The 15,942-nt window shown below is 36.0% G+C and overlaps 1 protein-coding gene across 1 annotated transcript in view; it reads right to left on the bottom strand.

Annotated features, from left to right (window-relative positions):
• The window catches only part of LOC114644969 (zinc finger FYVE domain-containing protein 16-like), a 159,473-nt gene extending 146,502 nt beyond the window's left edge, over nucleotides 1–12,971 (bottom strand). The window contains exon 1 of the mRNA XM_051929442.1: nucleotides 12,815–12,971. The gene's annotated coding sequence lies outside the window, so the exon portion shown is untranslated. The remainder of the gene's footprint in view (nucleotides 1–12,814) is intronic.
• Nucleotides 12,972–15,942: the final 2,971 nt, after the last annotated feature.

Genomic DNA, 15,942 nt, shown 5'->3' with positions numbered 1-15,942 from the left:
TGTCTACCATTAGTAATATGGATAATTGCACTTACTGTTAATATGGAGCAGTTTCTGTGGTTGTACCATTAATAATGCATCACTGTAATGTGATTCACATATGCTATATGGTTTGGACGTGTGAGGATGCCGTACATTTAATACGGACAGTTCGTTTATTCTCATTACCCGGACCATGCTGTGTAGTGTGGACGTTTAGTTCAGAAGCGCGTTGTAGGCGCCTGGGCCTTTCATACTCTCTCGCGCCTTCCGTTCTATTTTTGTGGAACTTTGCGGATGCCGTAGTGTCTTACGTGTGACTCTGGGGTGCAGTGTAGAATCCTCTTTTCTGTGTGGCTGTGTCGTTAGTCGTTAGCTATGGGCGCGTTGTTGCTTCATGTCCTATTCAGAAGCGCGTTTTGGACGCCTGCGCCTTTCATACCATCTTTGTGGACCTGTGGGGCCTCCGCAGCCTCTTCCGTTTGACTCTGGGGTGCAGCGCAGAATCCTCTTTTTTGTGTTGCTGTGTCGTTAGTCGTTAGCTATGGGTGCGTTGTTGCTTCATTTCTCATTCCCGTTAGTTGAGCTCTTTCGTTTTTGGGCCGCGACTCCTTCGTTCTGGGTGGATAAGACTTCGCGTGCGGTTTATGAGACGTGCGCTGTAGGCGCCTGTGCAGTACGTCTCATGGTCCCATCGCCGTGTACCTGCGTCCATATCCGGTTTATTCTCGGTTAGTAATATGGATAATACAGCTTAAATATTATCTGTGGTGTAATGAAGGATTTCTATAAAATATTTCAAGCACATTCCTCATAACATGTACTGTAGTATGCATATTAATAAAACACAGGTTTAAAAGAATGTGTCTAAAGAGAGACTGTAAGCCAGAGCACATTGCTTCCTCCGTCGGTGGAAAGGAAATATGTTGGGAAGTCTCACCAAGTCAGTTTGTGGATAGAGACGAGCTACAGTTTCTTAACTTGTAAACAGCCTCCAAACTGTGCCGGTTATTCATTAATTAAATAAGTCTGAATTCCACGAACAGTCAGATATAAAATACTAGCAAGCCCGTGATTCTCGAAAGAATCGCAAATCCAAGAATGGCAATCACTTTCTGTTCCCTCCGATATTTGGAGGGATGAAATATCATGGAGGGTGGGTGCGTCCTGGTGTTTGGGTACCACACACTGACTCTGGGAAGCTGCTGGGTTTGACTCTGGGGCGCTGCGGCGAAGTGCGCATGCGCTTCGGTGCGTCCGCCGTACATAAATTAAACTGTCGTTTAGTAATATAGATCTTGAGAATGCCTATGCCTACAAGTATGTTCTATTCATCTTTCACAATGCCTTGTGAAAGTAATAAATATACCTGTGCAATGAAAGCATGTTATCCCTTGGAAGATGGACCAGGAGCCTTCATTTTTACTCCTAAGCTGAAGAGCATTTGGTGGCCAAACTCCAGTGTGGCCAAACTCCAGTGTGTTCTTCTGAATTAGTGTTGTTAAATTAACAAAAACTGCCGATTTGAATGTTCAATAATAATAAATATTCAAATATATTCAAACTTAGGTTAACAATTCTGAGCATTTCATGTATTTTTGTGTATATTTTTTTTTTTATTTTTTTACTTTTATTATTACAGTAAAGGGTGTACTGGTAGTCACAGCAAGAACAAACGCAAACAGCAAAAACAAAATCCTAGCAGTACTTGGGCAACTGACAAGACACTTAACAGAGCAGTGGGAAAATTACTTTGTGTAAGGGTCTACAAGTTTTAATAATGAAAGATAACAAGCTAATCATTCTTAATTAACAAAAGGCTTATCATGGAAGTGAAGTGCAAAAACAGACCAATAAAAAAGTGCAGCTTTACATAGTGCATCTGGAGTAACTCAATGCCAAAATGAGTGCAGGTAAAACAAACTGTTCTTGTACATTGAATGTTGGCTTTTGCCTTCGAATAACATTTCTAAATAAATCTGAAAAATATTCGAAAAGCAATGTTCAATTTCACAGCTCTATTCCGAGTACTGAGAAAAGCGCTATATAAATGTAATGAATTATTATTATTATTATTCTGAATGGATTTTCAACACTAAATATACAGTGGAAACGCTAAATATACAGTGTGAAAAATGAAGTAAACCAATTATTGGCCAATTGTTATGGATTACCTTAAAATAAATGTTCTGAAGTCATTCTGCAAAGAGCCCAGTTTATTTATTTATTCAACAGAATTGGAGAGTGGCAATCCTAGAATTCCATTCTAATTTAATCACTCTAACTACACAAAGATTCCTACGCTTGTAGAGAGACAGATAAAAAAGCCCACATGTAATGTATATGCTAGTCAAAACCAGGGTTTTAAAAAAAAAAAAAAAAAAAGTTTTCAGAGTACAGTAACACAAAAAAGACCTTTTTAAGGGAACAAGTAAGGGGTTAAGAACTTAGTTTTTCTGCAGCACTGGAAGTTAATTATGAAACATGAAACAAACAGTTTGCACGAGTGTCCCAACTTTGTAGATTACTTACAAACCCTTTGTGTCTCTATAAAAGCCGTGTTGTACCTAAAACGTCTTTATATATGAAACTGTATATGAACTGTAATAAGTGAGCAAACCTTTTTATGAAAATTACCCAGAGTTCAACACAGTCCAACCTGATTAGTCAACGAGTACAGTTTATATATATATATATATATATATATATATATATATATATACATACATACACACACACACACACGCAAACGCAGGATTAAGGCAGAAAGCTGGTTTCTTAAAAAACTGTGTTTACATGGGCAAGTCATCTTCTGGAGTTCTCCTTTCGCAAAAGGTTCCTTAAACTGCGCAAAAAAGAATAAAATGGCATCATTGTCCACTGTGAATTTAAAACAAAGCATAACACCTGTGATAAATTTATAAATATGTTTAGTCAATTTGACACTATTTTTAGGATTCTGTTACCAGCTTGCACAAAACACACGCTTTTCTGCTTGGCTCTTTGATTATGTCACACTGCTAGTTTGTTAATCATTCTCTCATTCAGTTAATTCTACAATTATCATAACCTACACTTCCTCCGACCACTACTGTTTTTAATATACCTCCTTGCACAACTTTTTTAAAAAAAAAAAAAAAAAAAAAAAAACAACAACCAGCAATTTTGTAAGAAGCCTTTCTATAAAGTAGGCAAATCTGTTGCACTTATCCAAAGATCAGTTAACATTCTTTAACCACCTCTCAGGTTAAAATCACATTCTCTTTTCATTATGCCTGTGTTAAACTACATAATGAATTCAAACCTAAACTCTGTCATGGAAAAAATGTAACCTAAAAGTGGTGGATGTGAAATGCAAGCTTATTTTTAATATTAGCAAACTATAGCTCATTGATATACTATTTTCAGGGGGCTGAATTTCGAAGCCACTACACTAAGGACTAATTCACAGGTCTACAAAAAAATATTTTTTGTTTGCTACTGGGAAGTTCCGACCAGCTCTTTATTAAGTTTTTTACACTGATTTCATATAAGAAATCGAAATTAAGCTAGCACGTCAGGTTTTTGAAATACACAACATTGAAGTTTTGACACGTAGGTAGGTAGGTAGGTAGGTAGGTAGGTAGATAGGTAGATAGGTAGATAGGTAGATAGGTAGATAGGTAGATAGGTAGATAGATAGATAGATAGATAGATAGATAGATAGATAGATAGATAGATAGATAGATAGATACTTAATATATCAAGACAATATCTGGAGTTTGAACTCTGTCCCACCAAAATTGTTTTGATATGTTTATTCTGAAAACAAACCAGAACGCGATACCAGCATGTTCTCCACAAGCTCAGCTTAACTCTCTGCTCTGTGACTGCCAAGAAAACTCTGGACAATCTGCACGAATGCTTCCCATGCTGCTGATTTAGTTGGCTTCAATTTCCTTTTGAACTCATCATCAAGCATCAGTTCATGGATTTCAGGACCAACAAAAACACCTTCCTTAGTTTAGTGATTCACTTTTCGAGACCAAACTTATTTTGTAAATGCTGAAATGCATCACCGTTTTTGTCCATCGCCTTGACAAAATTTTCAAAGTAATGGTGAATCTAGTGAACAAAATGTCCTGAAATGCAATGTTAATAATAATAATAATAATTCATTACATTTATATAGCGCTTTACTCAGTACTCAAAGCGCTATCCACACAGGGAGGAACCGGGAAGCGAACCCACAATCTTCCAGTCTCCTTACTGCAAAGCAGCAGCACTACCACTGCGCCACCTATGAGGACACAGTTATTTTATGTTATGTTAAGGAAACAGTAAAACCGACTACCTACTGCAGCGTCAAGTCTGAGTTGTGTCATTATGCTTAAGAGTCATATAAGACTTGGTAATCAGTAACAAATATTTTTTCCGCTAACTAAAAATGAACAATTTTTAAATAAAATTAATAATGACAAGGTAAACAACTCGGAGCTGTTAGTAGCGTGTGGCATCCCTAGTAGAATTACCAGTATTTATCAAAATGGTTATCCATCTTTACTGTCCAGTCACCCTAGTTGTCCAAGACCTGGAACACTCATAACTAAAAAAATGGTACGTGGTAGACAAAAACGGTTTTCAGATCTGCAGTCAGCAAGTGAAATTTGTTAAAGAACAAGTGAAAGAATCTCTGTAGCAAAATGCTTGCTGACCAGTGATTATATATCAGGTGCTACATCTAGAAATTGCTTACACTATGACTTTATAAATGCAATTTTTACTCTATTGCCAGTATTACAACCAAATCAGGCTTTACATACAGTATACCAACCACAAATTTGCCATTAAATAATTCCATGATGATTTAATTATTATTTGAGGCTAATGTCTACTGATGTGGAAGCACTTCTCGATTGTCTGCCCCTTCAATGTCTCACAGATGATTAAGCATCCCTGTTCAATAGTCCCATGAACTTGGATGAAATCAATAGCAGTCTTCTTTTTTCTTAGCATTAGTTGAGGTGGAAATAATCTAATATTATTTTCTACACATTTTTTACTTTCACAAAGTATGTTTTCTTCTCTCTTCGTATTCCTTCTAAATAGTCCTTTTTATTGACCAGAAGAGAAAAAGTGGTTCAAATGGTTTTGACAGAAAATATGCAAGGTCAGGTTAATCTATGTATTGTCTTCATCCGGTAACAAGTAAGCAAACAGTAAGATAACTTACTTTATTGGTGGGAATAAAAAGGTGGAAAACTACAACAAACTAGGTAAGGAGATTCGCTCTACGTACTATTTCACTGCAACATGTCTTTAAAAACCTTTTCCTAAACTCATTTGGATTTTTTTTCCCCTAAGAACAAGAGACTGCCCTCTGATGAACATGTTGAAAGGATCCACCAAGACATCGCTCAAATGGAGAGATACTAGAGGAAAGTGGAGAACCCATGCTAGCAGATATGAGTTGGTCAATCCTCCGTGAAACACCTTCAGAGAATTATAAGAAAACAAAAAATAAAACTAACAAGTGACTACATTTTGCACATAATGATTCTATATAAAATAATTACATGTATCATTTATAATTGTTTCAAGTATAAACAGTTAGACAGGGCTAGGGAAGCATCTCCCAAATATGCTTGACTGATTATTGTGGCCAAAAATGTGATCTGAGCTGTGCGGCGTCAGTACTAACCACTGTGTCACTGTGCCTCAAACAATAAGAGATGCAGACTGAATGATAAACAAAATAACCAAATTGCTGCAAACTAGCAATAATTAAAATGTTGATCATTAAGTTCACAGACACTCAATCTTGGGGCATACATTGGCTTGTTCCATTTTCTGAAGTTGCAGTTTCAGACGCAGCTAGAACATCATTTTTGTTTCTTGTGTATCGGTGCAAATGCTTCACACCATTTTCTTCAGTCAAGAAACACAATGTAAACAGTAATAAATCTTTCATTATTATTATTATTATTATTATACAGGGTCTCCTGGGTTTTCTGATTAAAGGAGGGACAGGGCTCCTTTAGACCTTAGTTCTAGCATATAGCTAAATTAGCCATGACACACTGCCAGCACACACGGATCAATGCTATATATTCGGCGGCAGTAATAATAATTTTCTCCTTATAATCAGCTAATTTACCCCTGAAATAAAAAGTACTGCAAGAAATGCAGCTAGAGTTCTGATTTGGTTGTGGCATCATGCATGTGTGAAGCAGATTGGCAACTGCATGCATGTAAGTTCAGTGCATGACTGCTACAATGCATTCATGTTACACTTGCCTTGCAAAGCATCACTGTGGCAATGGTGAAACAAAATGTTCATCTAAGTCAGCTGCAGGGTGAATTTCTAGTAAGATATTCGGCAAACAAGGTCACTAGCGAACACAGCATATTCGCTTCAAAAAAAATGCTTTACAAATTTCAGAGATCAACAATTTTGTGGTCCTGCAACATTCCTTTCAATCATATGAAGTGGACTTTGTTACTCGTATTATTGTTGTGTGTGGGGTTCAATGCAGTATATATTATTTAAAACACTATACTCAATCCCTTCAGTGGCTATCCTTGATGAATTCCTCTATCAATCATACTTTTCTCATTAAAAAAAAATTCCACTTTTCCATTTTTTGTTTTTGCAACCTATTCCTTGAAGCTGTAGCTACACTATAGCAATTGTAACTCACAACTACTGACACCAACATGCTGGTATAATTCTGGTTACAGAATTATTGTTTGTGCAGGTGATGTCCTTTTAACCTTCTGGCATCCCATTGCTGTAATCTATTTAAGCATCATGAAATTTCTCACACCATAACATTGACCAGACCAAATTCTCTTTTTGCTGCTTTTAATAAGTTATGCTTGCAGGATAACTCCATCCATTCCTGTCACTATACGTTTTAAATAATATGGACCATACCTCTTTAAATTAAAAAGAAGAAATATCCAGTTACTCAATTCTGTGGGGTAAGGTACAAGACACTTAAAAGGTACAGATGAAAAATTAAAGACAAGTGGCTGATGAGCATGCAGACATGTGAATTGTGTCATCAATGAAAAAATAAAAAAAAATGTTAAAAGTAAAAATATAAACTTTTCAGCAAATAGCACATGCAGGAAGCTTGGTAAGCATGCTTCTCCTGGCTGACTATGATGTCTGTGAAACTGATCCTTGCTCTAAATTGTTACAGCATCTTGTATAAGTGTGTTATCCACCTCTGATGCAAAATAATATAACTGTAGATGGCCAAAAGTAAAAAAATAAATAAGAACAATTGTCATTGTTTTCTTTAACATACAAATTAAAATGGAACTTAATAAATATATGTTAATAGAGGCCACTGGCAGAGAGTATGAGATTGTAACAATCTTAGCATTATGAATAAAATAGTTTTAAAAGGCTTATAAAGCTTTTATTTACTAGCAAGTGCAGTGTCAGTAAAACTTACTGAATACATCAATTTTCAAGTAAAGAATGTTTTTGACAACTTATCTGCACCTTGAAAAAGTGCACATATTGTAATTTAACCTATCCATGTCATTTTTTGAAAAATTACAAATATTCTATCATTTTAAAAGACGTCAGCTGTGTTTGTCACCTCAATGCTGGTCTTACTTCGCAGCAACCTTCACCCCAGGGTGCGTTTGGTGGTGCGTTTTAGTGTTGCAATTGCCTTCCATCCTGAGAACGATTTGAACGCTTACAGTACGTCCGGCGTCTACCCAAAAATGTTTCCAACCCATTCAAAAAACACAACATTTGTATATACAGTAGCTTTTTAATTTATATATTTTATTTAATAAAAATTATAAAAACAAAATTCAACTGAATAAAAATTACTGTTTGGCAAAAAATGTAAAATGTGACAGTTTTAGTGGACTGCTATCTTGATCATTACTGGTGCAGTAATTCACTTCCCAGCACCTTCAAATTCAACTCTTCTGTGGGTCAGTTCAGCAGTTTAGGTTTAATATGTACTTGAATATGCACGGTTGTAACCAAGCAGTATAATACATCCGTGCTCTTGCAGTTTTACTTTATCAGCAGCATATCTATTTACCAGTGAAATATTAAGCTGACAGTGCATGAACTGTGTTATTTTAGTAACCATGTTAGCTACATACTGTGGTAGGCTAAATACTGAAAAGTCATTCTTGAATTTAAATGCCAACACATTTTAGATCATTTGCTGCTTGAAATGGCATATTCACAGCTATGTGTGTTTGGCCTTTTCTACGAGTAAGCCCATATGCTTACAGGTGCCACCTTACTCATGCTGGACAGACACAGCTTCTACTTAGGCAAGATTTTTTTCTCTGAATTTAGACATATAAAGCTTTCATTTTACACCCACTCACACACTCATCCAACCATACTCACACTAATATGGATTCTACGTAATATGCCTGTGTTTGGGGATGTGGGAGGAAATCCCATGTTCACTTAGGAAGAACAGGAAATCTCTATACAAACAATGATCTGGCACGAGACTCAAACACACAATGTTAAATAGCTTCACACAACACATGCTTTTTAATTTACTTACAGGAAAACTCCACTTACAAGGCTGTCTGTGAACAGACACAGACAACTGAGCACAAATGTGTCCTAAAGCCAGGATATATTGTGCAAAGAATAAGTAATAAAATGATTTTGTTGTCATAAAAATACCTAAGCAATGACAATAGCATTTTATGACAAAGTACATAAAATAGACAATAAAACATTAAATAGGTATGTACTCAGGCATGATTTAAAAATTAAAACTGATGGCACTGCTTTGGGGTTATTATAATCCAAGAAAGCAAAGTTTGAAGGTAATTTTTAACAAGTAGGATCCTGAACTAGCACATCTATGTCTAAACATAAAGAGATGTTTGTTGAATACACCACAAAAAAGGAGAACTTTAAAGTCATTATGCCTTTAAATCTCAAAAATAAACAAATCTTACTGTCCCAAAGTTCTCTCAAGCTGCTTAGATATTTGCATTTTTAAAAACACTGGTATAGTTTTGATATACTGGATCTGCTAGACAGTTATTTAAAATAAATTTTTAAAAAAATTTTAAGCATTAAATATCACAATAGTCACTGTATTTCCAGCATAGCTGCTGTGTCACTAAAAAGTCAGCAACAAGCCATAAGCAATCGTCCACTTTCTGGACAGGTTCAGTTTATATGCATGACTGTACCATATATACTTCTGCACCCTGCAAAAGTTTTAATAACTTGTTTTCACTAAATGATTCATTGAAACTTGGCCAAGAATTTACAAACATTTTTATACGCTTCTTAGCGATGGACAATAGCACAAAGAAATCAATTGAAAATTCAGATTACCTTGACCCCAGTCATTCTTAAAACAGATAATTTGCCATGTTATGTGGATGCTACCTGTAGAGTCATTTGGCACTTCGAGAAAACCTTGTGCATGAAACTCTTTGCATTTTAAATCAGCTTCACCGGATGCCATTAGAAAAATTTCCTTTCAATGAAAAATCAGGTTAAACCAGGTAAGAAAAGCTTGCTTTATACAAACTGAAGAATAACTCAAAACTGTCATTACTAATAACTCAGCCTGAAACAAAATGTCCTTGTATGAAATTTTGCAATACAAAATACTGCCTTGTATCATACTAAATTACATTATTACATGACTAAAATGAAGCACAAAGGCAAACAAAAAACATCTTTCGTTGAAAGCTGAGAATTTGAAAATCCAACTGAAAAAGATGAATAGATTGCACTTTGGCAAAACTGTTATTCACCAATTGTATAATTTTATGTGCACAACAGAGATATCAATGTACTTGAAAGCAGGCTGGAAGCACAGTTAAGTGTTCTGTGCACATACCTAATTTAGTATGTCTCATACTCTGACAAGTACAGCAAATTGCAATACTGTTCCCTATATGTACCATTACATTCACAGGATTGTTTTCAAATCGAACTCTACTGGGACTGACAAAGCCTAACCTTATCATTGTACTGGAACAGTTCTCATGATGTACTCATATGGCAGCTCTCACAAGCCACAGACGTGAGAACAAGTGCTTGAAACATTGATACATCTTTCGCTGTTACCGATTCAAAAATAGTGGTCGATTTCAGCAAGGATGATTGTACAGCAGTGCATCATACGACAGCGGTTCTCTAGCATGGGGTAGAGAAAAAACAGCCAGCAGTTGTTTTTCAAGTTTCAAGGACACAGCTGACATTTTCATTTTTCTTTAAAGGAAATACAACATTAGAAATTCTTCAAAGATCTAGCAAGGATTCATAGCCAACAGGTTTGTATGGCATTCAAGCAGGAAATAAAAGGACTGCCATTGTTAGAGAAATGGTTGATGTTAACTCAGAAAAAAAAATGATAAATTTAATTTGGAAGAATCAATTCCTTATTGCCTCATGTGACACGTTAAAAATTCAAGATTAATAAAAAAAAACAAAAAGATTACAAAAACCTACGCTACATGTAGTGTTATCTGTGCACCGATTTCAATTTATTTTGCAATGTACTCATTTATGAATGTCTAAGTAACACTAAGCATGCAGCACATTTTTTCATGAAAATTTCATATAGTGGGAATATTGCATCCTGAAGTCAGGATTGCAATATGAATTGTACTGTGGGATAAGTGGGCTGATGACATGCATTCTTTCCAAAATCAGTATTAAATTTTGGCCCTATACTGAAGTGGCTCCAGAGTTTGATTCTAAATGTATTTATTAGAAGCCAGTTCTTGCTGCTAATGATATGGCTTGTTAATGCCTTGATTTGGTACTTCCAGGAATTTCTAACTGTTAACAAGCAGAGCTTAATTTTCTAACTGAAATACAATGTTTGGTGAACAAGAACAGATTAACACTTCTTTGTCCTTCAATTTTTAACTCTACATTTCTGTCCAAACATTTTATTAAAACTGATACTTCATAATGAATGCATTCAGGTGTAAATTGAACAGCTTTAGCTAGTGAGCCATTAGTACCTCATTTTTATCTGGCAGTGAGTTGGGGAAACAAGTAGCACTTAAATAGTGAAAGCAGCCATTTAAAAGAAATCGGGATTTCCAACCTTGATAAGAGCATGAATGAAAATTAAGTCCTCTGGTGCATGAAGCATTAGTAGCAATAAATAATTAAGAAATTGACTGGAAAAAATATTAGACATGAATTGGAATTGAAGCATTTTGAGCATGGAAAGGGCTCTATAGAAATAAAATGCATTATTATTCATTTTAATTCCCACCTATTCATGGTGTCTGTATATCAGATTTTTCTGAAAAAAAATTCTAACCAATTTATTAAATTACTTTTCAGAATAAAACATATTTCAATATTTTGATTCAGTTACCTGATCGCCATTGTCAATTCAACAAGTGCTGCATGAGTTTTAAAACCCACAAATTACCATTCAGGATTATGAGGTACTATCATTACAGCAGCACTGGACTGAGGCATTGGTCCTCCATGGCACACTAATACTGTACAAAGAACATTTTTGAGTTACCAACAAACCAAACATACAGAAGTCTGCAATATGAGAGATCCCCAAAGAACATCTCGAGTTTTAACGTGGCAGAAGTTGTGTATTTTAATTAAAGAACAGGGTTATCAGGCACAAGTACAGTAATACGATTTTTAGAACTGCTATGCACAGCATAAAAAACTCATACTGTAGTCATAATTACAAGTATCAAGGAGGAGCACGGAAAAGAACAATACTTCAAAGTTCAAAAAAGCTGGTTTAAGACAGTGTGTCTATTTTCTAAGTGGAGTTTATACATTTTTCTTTAATTAGTATGGAAATTCTTATTAATAAATGCAGACATTTTGAAAGCATGAGTGACAATAGCGTAGACTGGCCACCAATTTCATACAAACTTCCACCTTGTTACCTTGTGCCCAAGAATATGACATTCTTACAAGTCTATAATGACAAGCAGATTCACAAAACTGAATGGGTTATTCTTAAAATTTCTACTAAAACTAACGATGTAGTAAAACGCATCATTCTAGTCACTTTATCTAAAAGATATTATTATTAATAGGTAACACAAGTGGTTACGATGTGCCCATTCTTACAAAATATTTTTAAATACCACCAGTTTCAAACAAGAAACAAAATCAGTGAACCATCAACGTATTCACAAACGCAAACGTTTCTTTGTTTCCCAGATCATTACAAAAGCGAAAGTGCAAAGTTTGCTTTCGGCATAAGCGTCTCAAAGCTGACGTTTACTTTACTGCTGATTTCTTCGCCTTAAACACAAACGGAGAAGGTCACGCCGTGACTTCTGACCGACTCAGGTGATTACGAATGAGAAAGCAGTACTGTACAGACAAGAATGCGCGCACTCATACAAACACACACGGAGCCGGGAGCGCGCACCTCTTTCCTCGGCTTCGCCAGAAGCAGCCAGCGAGCACTGCCGTTTCTTTTCGGCACTTTCGAATTGCCAGCTATATTTTCAAAATGAACGTGTCTCGTAGTCGAACTTTTTCATTTCAGCCGAAAGCTTCCGTTTTCTGGTCGTTGCCAACTCTAATATCAGCATTATCACCATGTAATTCCTTCAGTTGTTTTCGTATTGCTTTTTTTTAAAGTTTTTTTCAATAAAAACAGTACACAATAAATGTGAGCAGTCGTTTACCTGTTAAACACGAGTCCACACAACAAATGAACATCAGAGAGGTAGCAGGTTAAGATAACGCCACAAACAGAAAGCAATAAAGTGCTCGCACAGCTCCTGAAAAGTACGTGTCAAGCCACTTTCGCGATTTCTTTACTTTCTCAACAGCTCGCATGTGATGACGGAAGCGTCAGAAAAGTGTTACCTGAATTGTGTTTGCCCGATGTGCATTTGTGTGCTACGCTCGTCGATCCTCACATTACTCGTTTTCTTGGTTTATAACAGTCCCACTATTGTTTTGTTTTCGATTTATTTTCCCATACCACGCTCAGAGCAAGCTGCCATCTTGAACTCACTGAGGATCACGCGCTTACTTCGTTCTTAAAGGGACCATGACACCCAAACTATTTAATTCCCTAAAAAGGTATTTTCTGTTAATCAGTTGCAAAGGATACAAATGATAAGGCCTCTGGAACATAAACGCCCTTAAAGGATTTCCTTTTTGTTTGTTTTTTTTAATAATCAACCAAGTCCAACAACTAAATGAACAGGATTAAAAACTCGCGGAGAAAATGTAAATGTTAATTTCACAGCACACATTGAATGTACTAAATGTGTGTTAAAATAACAGAAACATTTATTTATATAATACGTGTTGAGAAAAGCCCAGCAAAATGACACCTTTTATTGGCCAACTATTTAGTTAGCCAATAAAAGCTGTCATTTTGCTGGGCTTTCCTCTACATTCATAATGGCTAACACGGTACAACACCCTAGTACTATAATACTGTACATGTCATAACTAAATGCACCTCAAAGTGCTTTACAAAAAAAAAATCTACCATGTTGTCAGCATAACCTATTAAATCCAAGTTCTGATTTCCAAAGTAATCCCCTTTACATTACATCTTGCCTGATAAAGGGTCCTGAGTTGCCTCGAAAGCTGGCATATTGTAATCTTTTTACTTAGCCAATAAAAGGTATAATTTTGCTTGACATTTCACTACAAAGTAATCCCCATAAACACTTCTTCATGTGTAAAGTCACCAAAGCTTTTCTATGCCACGCAAGGAAAGAACTTATCCTGATTTAAAGTCTCCTTCTTTTACATTGCCATCTAATGAAGGTAGTCCTTCAGACTGGGAAACGGGTAGTGATCTCATGAGAAAAGGATGGATGTGGCATTGCCTTGGGCCTACATTTTACTTTAGAAATACAGTATGTAATCAACTTACATCCTCAACATCATAAAAAAGTGTGCATATGATTTTCCCAGCACTTGTTTAGATCTTGAATATCTTTAGTTTTGGAGAATCAATATGCTTTGGTTGTTTTAGTAGTTGTTTGTATTTAGGATTGAGTCATAGTCTGTCTGAGAAATACCATTTTGTGCTTAGGTCTTATTAGTGCTCCTTTATTGGCTGGACATTGAAATCTTATTGTGCTGCTATGTAATATGCAATAAATTACCAATGGAGAATGCTATCTGTCGGGATATGCATGTCTTCAGTAGATTAACTGCTTCAAACACGAATACAATCTGAAAACAAAACATAATGTTATTTTTTTAGACTTTTAGAAGGTCCAAAGTTTTAATGATAGACTCTTCACAGACTCAGACCCCCTCATCTTTTGCTTTTTAGTCAAGGTGATGTGTCAAGGTTTCATCCCCCTGTTATGAAACACTTCTGAGTGCGGCCTTTGATACTATTTGTCATACCACTCTCCTTAATAGATTATCTCTGATTGGCATTACCCACACTCCACTTGATTGGTTTAGATCCTACCTCTTAGGCCGCACTCAGTTCATACAACTTAAAACCTTCACATCCCAACCCACCGCTGTTACTTCTGGTGTGCCCCAGGGCTCTGTCCTGGGGCCTCTTCTTTTTATTATTTACCTTCTTCCCCTTGGCAATATTTTTCGCAAATATAACATTAATTTTCACTGTTATGCTGATGACACCCAGCTCTACCTTGCTGGTAATCCCACCTCCTCTTTTCCACCACCCTCGCTTATTGACTGCATTGCTGAAATTAAATCCTGGTTTTCTTCGAATTTTCTTAAATTAAACAGTGACAAAACTGAGGTTCTCCTCATTGGTTCAAAATCATCATTATCCAAAACCAATAATCTTTCTCTTATTATTGATAACTCTGTTGTTTCCCCATCATCTCAGGTCAAGAGTCTGGGTGTCATCCTCGACAGTACTCTATCTTTCCAATGTCACATTAATAACATCACCCGGTCTGCTTACTTCCACCTACGTAATATTAATCGCATTCACCCCTCCCTCACTCCTCATACTACTGCCATTCTTGTTCATAGTCTTGTCACTTCTCGGCTGGACTACTGCAATTCACTCCTCTTTGGTCTCCCGAATAAATCTCTTCATAAGCTTCAGTTAGTCCAGAATTCTGCAGCACGTATCATCACTCAAATCCCATCTATTCACCATATTACTCCGGTCTTGCAGCAGCTTCATTGGCTCCCGATTAAGTTTCGTATTGATTTTAAGATTCTACTATTAACATTTAAGGCCATCCATAACCTCGCCCCTCCATATCTGTCTGACCTTCTTCATGTTGCCATTCCATCCCGTAATCTTAGATCCTCTTCCTCCACCCATCTGACTGTCCCTCCCGCCCGTCTAACCACCATGGGGAGCAGAGCTTTCAGTCGTTCTGCTCCCAAGCTCTGGAATTCATTGCCTGCGGATCTCCGAAATATCAAATCATATTCATCCTTCAAATGTAAACTTAAAACGCATCTGTTTAAAATGGCTTTTTCTTTTTCATCCTGATTATAATGGTTTTGTTTGGTTTTAATTTCTAGATTTTCTGATGTTTTAAGTTTTTTATAATTGTGTCTTTTATTTATTTATTTATTTATTTATTTATTTATTTATTGTTGTTCGGTGTCCTTGAGCTCCCTGAAAGGCGCCTTGTATAAATAAAATGTATTATTATTATTATTATTACTTCTTAAAATTCTATCAATTCAAGTTAATTAGCTTCAGTTTCTCATGGGAACACTGCACATCATAATTTCAGAAGTGAACATGGTGGGCACCCAATGCTCATAGATTTTCCTAACATTTAGTAATTCTTGTCTTTCAAGTCAAAGTTATTTCTTCACAATCATGGTCTATATTCATTTGCCACTTGAAATTACATTTTAAAGTAAAGCACAGTTTAGCACTTTTGAAAAATAAGTACTACTTTGTTCAGGTAATGTGCAAGGACACGAAAGTCAACTAACATGCAACACATCAGCACAACATAACTCCATTTTATAATTTAGCTCACAAATCTACTTACCTGATGTGCGCT

This window comes from Erpetoichthys calabaricus, chromosome 7, assembly GCF_900747795.2.
Source record: "Erpetoichthys calabaricus chromosome 7, fErpCal1.3, whole genome shotgun sequence".
NCBI classification, from domain to species: Eukaryota; Metazoa; Chordata; class Cladistia; order Polypteriformes; family Polypteridae; genus Erpetoichthys; species Erpetoichthys calabaricus.
The sequence above is the reverse complement of the archived record's forward strand: the minus strand, read 5'-3'. Positions and strand labels throughout refer to the sequence as shown.